Raw genomic sequence first — 8,177 nt, forward strand, 5'->3', positions numbered from 1 at the left:
TTTTGCTGACTAGCAATTATATTATCCACCATGAGTCATCATGCTGTTGCTACTAGCATTGCAATTTGATTCATTATACATGCTGCTATTGAAATCTTCTCATTAATGGTCTTGACTGAAGATCGCTATAAATTAGACTTAAAATGATATGTCACTGTTCCAGGCTTCAAAAATCCATGTGGCATTAATAATTAATAAAAATACATGTGGCATTATTGTGCACTGGATTTTATTGAAATACAGCAATTAATTAATTAATTAATTTTTTTTTTACTATTCAGAAGCAGAATAGAAAAAAGTGCTGACTGGCTTCTGATTCATTTTTGATAAGTATGTTGGCCTTATTTGCAAATTTACACTTACAGCCCTTTTCGGCTTTTACACCTCTTTTATCCATTTAAAAAATATACAGCATGGTGATAAAGGCATTTCAAGGATTTTACATGGAAAAGCATAGGACTGCACACACTATGGTATACTTTCCACAACCTAATAGAACTGTGAATTTAGTGAATGTGAGGGACTAATACTGTTGGACAGAGGCAGGCAGTATGGGAAAGTCCTGTTCAAGGCTCTGTGAACAGCTCTGTCAATGGATGTCAGCCATAACATCCATCAAACAGGTATTCTAACAGAGTCTGCAAATAGTGAGTTAGTTTGTAATGTGGATCACTATTCCCTAGGAATTAGGATAAAGCCACCACATATTTTCCAAATATGACTTAACATAATATTTGAATCCAAAGTTTTTGTTAATGGCATTTGGTATTTGTACTGTAGAAGTGCCCAGTCATGACCATGGCTCCTTTGTGGCGAGTGCCATGCAGACACACCTCTAGAAACAACCCTTGCAGTCTAAGGCCCCATCTACACTGGAAGGTTTCTGAGCACTAAAGCAGCTTTAACTCCCGAGCCCAAGCCACTTAGTGTGCAGAAACTGCACAGTTGCAGTGCTATAAAAAAAACCACCCCAACAAGAGCTTTCTGCGTCAGGGCTACAGCTCTGTGGTGCCAGTGTAGACACTGTGGCTATTACAGCACTGTGATTTCCTCCTCCTGGCTCTGTCCATTCTCGACTGTCATGTGAGCCAACAAAGTATCCACAGGGGCCTTCACAGTGGAGGTGGGGTCCCCACTGAGTATCACGTCCATCTCTTTGTAGAGCTGGCAGCTTGTGGGTTCCTTGCGTGGAGATCCCCACCCCTTCCCCCAGGGGTTGCGGGGGCATGCTGGCCACTTTGAGGAGTGGCATGGGGCCAGGTCAGGCAGGGAGCCTGCTTTAGCGGCAGCCCTTCTGCACCACCACAGATTGCAATCGACTGGGAGAGTCTGCCACTGACCAGTTGGTGACCCCTGGTCTATAGAATGACCCCTCAGAGGCTTGATTTGATACTCTTTTGGACATTGCTTCTCTGGGGAGCACTTTGCACCTGTTCAATCTTCTTCTTCTAGCTGCTCTCTGAACTGCTCCTGCAAAGGAGTTTAAATCTCCTGATCTGTAGAACTGAGGAAACAGTTTAATTCAGGCTAGGTTTGCTCTAGGTAAGATCTTTATAAGTTAGGATCATGCAGAAACTCTTCAGGTTGAGGAGTATGTCTGCCTCTGTATTTTTACAGCATCCAGCAAAATGGGCCAGAACTCTGATCATAGATACTCAGCAGGGAGGATGCTAACCATAAAGATGTAGCCTAGAGCACCTGTACCAACCCACCCATGGTCATAAATTTGGTGCTACTGCTACAACGACCCAAGGTGAATTTTGAGTGATATGAGTGAGTGTACTTTCCTTACCTTCTATGTAGTAAGAGTCCAGTTTAGTCATCCAGAACAAATTTCGTTTTCTAACATTTGTCTGTGACCAGAGTATCAAGCTAAAAACAATATCCTAGTGGCCCAATTCTACTCCAAGTTTGCCAAGTGTCAGTGTGGTTCATTGGACTTTAAGTTGAGAGTAATGCCTGTAATTTTCAAGCAACTAAACAACAAGCATCAGAGAAAGAAACTTAATTTTCTTAACCTTGCTTTTCCTGAAGGCACTACGCTATAGCTTGTGTTGTACAAACACACCGGCAGACACAGCAGTAGCCACCTTGGGGGACCATATAGATGTTAACACTGTCTTAAGTGGGATTAACAATTGATTTGAATTCCAAGTATAGATCTATGGGATGTTGAAGGAAATACACTATGAAGAGCTGTTGTTCCCTAGCTGTTTCTCCTTCTCTTCCTTTCTCAGAGGAACATACCGATGGAGTTTGAGGCGGAGCTTCTGTGGGATTCCAGAGATTGCTGGCAAAGCTGGCATACTTTCCATTTTAGTGCCACAGGTAGGATCCAACATATGTGGTTCACATCTGCTCGTGGATTCAGAGGGGCGACTGTTGCCTAGGGTGTTTAATATTTTCACAGTGAATCAGTTCTTGGCAGCTCTGGCTTCATCAACAGTGAAATAGTGAGGTGTGTTTTGCTTGTAGCATGGTAATGAATGTACAGCTACAGCCCACTTCATCAGATGTATGCAATGTAAAATACAGTAGGAAGATATATATATATACAGAGAGAGAGACACACACAGAGAACATGAAACAATGGGTTTTACCATACATACTCTAATGAGAGTGATCAGTTAAGGTGAGCTATTACCAGCAGGAGGGAAAAATTTTTTTTGTAGAAGTAATCAAAATGGTCTATTTGCAGCAGTTGACAAGAAGATGTGAGGAACAATGTATGTGTGTGTGGGGAATAAATATGGGGAAATAAGTTTTACTTTGTGTAATGACCCATCCACTCCCAGTCTCTATTCAAGCCTATTGTTTCATGTTATCTATGTGTATATCTATCTATCTATCTATCTATCTATCTATCTATCTATCTTCCTACTGTATTTCCCACTACATGCATCCGATGAAGTGGGCTGTAGCCCACGAAAGCTTATGCTCAAATACATTTGTTAGTCTCTAAGGTGCCACAAGTACTCCTGTTCTTTTTGCTGATACAGACTAACAGGCTGCTACTCTGAAACCTGTCATTACAAAAGGCATTGAATTTAGCTGTATGGAGTGGAAATCCTCAACTTCATGAAAATATGCTTGAATAAAGACTGGGAGTGGATGGGTCATTACACAAAGTAAAACTATTTCCCCATGTTTATTCCCCCTCCCCACAATGTTCCTCACACCTTCTTGTCAACTGCTGCAAATGGACCATTTGATTACCACTACGAAAAGTTTTTTTCTCTCCGCTGGTCATAGCTCACCTTAACTGATCACTCTCATTAGAGTGTGTATGGTAACACCCATTGTTTCATGTTCTCTATGTGTATATATATATCTTCCTACTGTATTTCCCACTACATGCATCCGATGAAGTGGGCTGTAGCCCACACAAGCTTATGCTCAAATAAATTTGCTAGTCTCTAAGGTGCCACAAGTACTCTTGTTCTTTTTGCTGATACAGACTAACACAGCTGCTACTCTGACCCCTGAACAAGTGCAGTCCTACTTTCCAGCCTTGTCATCATTTGCTGCCTGAGTAATAGCTGCCAGTAATTTTTACCAACAGAATGGCCACTCTTTCCCTGAATATGGGTTCCAAGTTCTTGCAGGAAGAGGCCTGGCCCTGACCACATCCATACCATATTCTCTATTTTCCTTATGTTTAATGGTATAAACGTGAGGGTCCAATTCTGCTCTAGTTACTGGAGCTTTAAATGTGGTGGAAATGGAACCCTATAAATATCCACACAGTAAGGGAATTCCCCATATATCGCAGAATTACTGAATTAATGTCTAATACAGGCCCTTCATTTACCAGAAGCATTTTAGGAGCATAGAGAGGAGGATCAAAGCAGAAGCACTGCTGAACTCTGGTTATTCCTGGTTGATGGAATGCCCAAAGGCTAGGTTAAAGAAGAGTTGCAGCTGCTCTTACTTTTGCCAGCAGCGGAGTAGGATCTGGGAATGGCTAAGAATCTGGAAATTAGAGATTATCTTTGAGAACTCCTGGAAGACAGGTGAGATCCGACAGGACTGGAGAAGGGCAAATATAATGCCTATCTTTAAAAAAGGAGAATAAAAGGGACATGGGAATTTACAGATCAGTCAGCCTAACTTCAAACCCTGGAAAGATACTGGAACAGATTATTACACAATCAATTTGTAGCACCTAGAATATAATGAGGTGATAACTAATAGGCAACATGGATTTGTCAAGAACAAATCATGCCAAACCAACCTAATTCACTTGTGTGACAAGATTATTGGTTTAGTGAATGGGGTGAGGAGAGAAGCTATAGGTGTGGCGTATCTTGATTTTAGTAAGGCTTTTAACACAATCCCATGTAACATTCTCATTTGCAAACTAGGGAAATGTGGTCTAGATGAAACTACTACAAAGTGGGTGTACAATTGGTTGAAAAACTGTACACAAGTAGTAGTTAGCCATGATTCATTGACCAACTGGAGGCTATGTCTAGTGGGGTCCCACTGAACCGCAGGGATCACTCCTGGGATCAGTACAGTACTTTCATTAATGACTTTGAGAATGGAGTGGCGAGTATGCTTAAAAATGTGGTGGATAACACCAAGCCGGGAGAGGTTGCTAGCACTTTGGATGACAAGAATAGAATTCAAAATGGCCTTGACAAATTGGAGGTTTGATCTGAAATCAACAAGATGAATCCATAAAGACCAGTGAAAAGTACTACACTTATGAAAGAAAAATTCAATGCATGAATACAAAATGGGGAATCATTGGCTGTACAGTAGTACCGCAGAAAAGAATCTGGGGCCTATAGTGGATCATAAGTTGAACATAAGCCAACAATATGATGCAGTTGCATAAAAGACTAAAATTGGGTTGTATTAATAATACTCTCATATGTAAGACACAGGAGGTAACTGTTCCTCTCTACTCAGCAATGGTAATGTCTCAGCTGGAGTAGTCTGTTCCATTTGGGGCACCACAATGTAAGAAAAATATGGACAAATTGTAGACAGTTCAGAAGAGAGTAACAAAAATGTTGAGATTTAGAAAACCTGACCTGTGAGGAAAAATTGAAAATACTGGGCAGGTTTAGTCCTGAGGAAAAAAGATGAACAAGGGACCTGATAAAGTCTTCAAATATGTTAGGGGCTGTTACAAAGAGGAAGGTGATCACTTGTTCTTCATGTCCACTGAAAGTAGGACAAGAAGTAACTGGCTTTATTTGCCGCAAGGGAGATTTAGGTGAGATATTAGGAAAAACATAAACTATAAGGATAGTTAAGTGCTAGAATCCCAAGCATTGGAAGTTTTTAAGAACAGGTTGAACAAACACCTGTCAGGGTTGTCTAGTTATATGGCTGGTCTTACATCAGTACAGAGGATGGACTAGATGACCTCTCAAGATCCTTTCCAACCCTACATTTCTATGATTCTTTGAAAACAAGGTAAGGTAAGCCACCTTTGCTCCCTTACATCTCATGCTGTTGCATGATCTCAGCGTGAGCAGAATGGAGTATTATATCTGGGGTATGTAAAGTGGTTGTACACAAGTTGTATAGACAGCTATGCAGGATTCAGACTACTATTGTTATATCTGGGAAATCATTTTGAACACCACACCAGTTATGCAAAGCCCCTCTGTATCCAGGGCTGGCGCTTGCATTTAGGTGGCTTAGGCAATCACCTAGGGCACCAGCATTATTAGGGGGCAGCATTTTGCCGGAGGGGGCGCCAGGCGGCTCCAGTGGACCTGCTGCACTCGTGCCTGCGGAGGGTCCGTTGGTCTGCGGCTCCAGTGGACCTGCTGCAATCGTGCCTGCGGACAGTCCACTGGTCCCGCGCGGCTCCGGTGGACCTCCAGCAGGCACGTCTGCAGCAGCTCCACTGGAGCTGCAGACCAACGGATCTTCTGCAGAAATGGCTGCGGCAGCTCCACCAGAGCCGCGGGAGCGGCGCGTGGGGCGGCGAAATGGCCAAGCGCCTAGGGTGCGAGAAACCATGGTGCCGGTCCTGTCTGTATCCAGTGCCTCAGCAGATAGGATAAGTCCATGAAGTATCTATCATGTCTCCTGTTATAGCAATGCTCTATGTTGGGCAGGGTATGTGAGGAGTGAATGTATGCTGCATAGTTTATGGGATGGTGCACTAGATTGGAATTCAAAAGACATTGGTTCTGTTGTCAGCTCAGCCACAGGGATACTGGCTGACCTTCACCTCTCAGTTTTTCCATCTGTAAAATGGGGATAATGATGCTTACCTGATTTGTCAAGCACATCACAAGTTACTGGTGCTCGAAAATATGTAGTCCAGTTCCTGGGTTTTGTAGAAGCAATTATTTCTTTCTGTGCTATGCAAATAGCTTTCTCCATGCAACTCTTTACATCAGCTCTTAACATATCCATTGTGTGAGTATGGCCAAAATGCATTTGACCAATAGAACATCTTAAAGAGACACTTGGGTACTTTAGCTTTTGTTTCATGTATCTATCCTGGGTAATAGCATTAGGACTCCATGTTTCTAAAACTGAACTGGATCTTTATTCAGAAAACTATTTACCGAGATGCTGCAACAATGGCTAGTATTCCACACAGACTTGCTTCCTGGTGCCTTCTCCAAACTCTCCCCTCCTGCAATCTGTGCTCCTCTCTCCAAGTTGCATGCAGATTGCTGTGTATTTCCTTTTAACAGTTATTTTTTTGTTGTTGTCTTTTTGTGCTTATTTGTTGAGTTGCTGGAGTCAGAGGTTACTAACACACAGCTGTAGAAACATGGGCTTTATTGCTATCTCATTGCTGTCACTTATAGGCCTTCAAGCATATTGGTCTTGTGTTGCTGTTGATGGGGAACTAGCTCCCACCCTGTTGCTGCCTTCATAGGGTGTGTCCTGTGTTGCTCATATACCTAGTTTCTTCTGACTCTCCTATGTCAAGCCAGCTGATGGCTGAGGTTCTAAATCGTCCTGGTCGTGGCCTTGGCCGTGGCTGTCTGCTTCTACTCTGCAGTTGTCTTTAGTTTGGTCTGGACTGCTGTCCAGAATCTGTATCTACCTCATATGACCTATGTTCCATGGCAACTTGGAATGTTGCCTTTTGCCATTACTTGTGTGGCTATTTGATAGTTGGACCCAGGCTTGCTCAACTGTGCACAGTGGCTTCAGGTCCTTGGCTCCTTTGTTGTAGCTGGGTGCTTGGAGTCCTCTTAATTGTTTCTATGTCCTGCCCATTGTTCCTCTGCTGGGCTGCAGCACACTACCCTTCATGGAAGCAGACTCTTGGTACCCCAGTCCATCAGTCTCTGTGTTGGGCTATAGTCTAATCCTTGGGATGGTGTGTTGTGATGCTCCAACATTGCCAGGTAGGGATCCTTTCCTCTCTGTTTTGTCTTTGCCATCAGATTTTTGCCTGGCTTTACTGCTGTATCTGCCCCCCCCCCCCCGCCACCCTTGGTTTATGAGTTTCCAGAGGAACATGTCTTGTTCTTAAATTCTCATTTGATGCTAAATGGTTTGAATTTGCTGCAGTGTACAGTTGCTTATTGAGCATTGCATATCAGGTGTGCCATACCTTTCAAAATATGCCTCTAGTTTCCTGATTGCAGTTCTTGCCTGAGCATTATCCAGCCTACTACTGCAATTTCTGAGGCGTGGTTATCTGTTGTGAGCATGTGGTACCAGTAATAAACAGTGAATAGGTCTGTTCCAACCATGAGGCTATAAACTCTCCTTTTGTTGTTAATCATTGTAGCCTTTGCGCACTTTGCATTGTTAAATGTACGTTTTCAAATGGACATCCACTGCCTGGCCAGTAGATGCACTGCTTAGCTTGGCTCAGGCATTTCTCAGGCATGAAGCGTGTATCTGTCCTATGAAGTCAGCTCTTAAATCTGCTGGATTTACTTCTTTGCTCCCTTTCAACAAAATAATTTCTTGTAACTCCAGCTTATTTCTTACCTGGTAGTAGAGGGTAACCTCCTGTGGCAATTGCTCCTTGTGACGTGGCCAGCCCTGGAATATGAATTGCTTTATTGTCTGTAACATCCCATCCTGACTGGTGCTTTGCTGGATTTTCTGGAGTCCCCCATCAGAGATGTGAAGGCATTGTAACATGTTGATGGATTCTGCCTCTTAATCCACAGTGCCTTCTGTCTTGTTCTTTGGAAGGTATGCCCTGTGCAGTTCGTCTGGCACCAGTA

Source organism: Chelonoidis abingdonii, chromosome 1 (assembly GCF_003597395.2).
Source record: "Chelonoidis abingdonii isolate Lonesome George chromosome 1, CheloAbing_2.0, whole genome shotgun sequence".
In the NCBI taxonomy this organism is placed as follows: domain Eukaryota; kingdom Metazoa; phylum Chordata; order Testudines; family Testudinidae; genus Chelonoidis; species Chelonoidis abingdonii.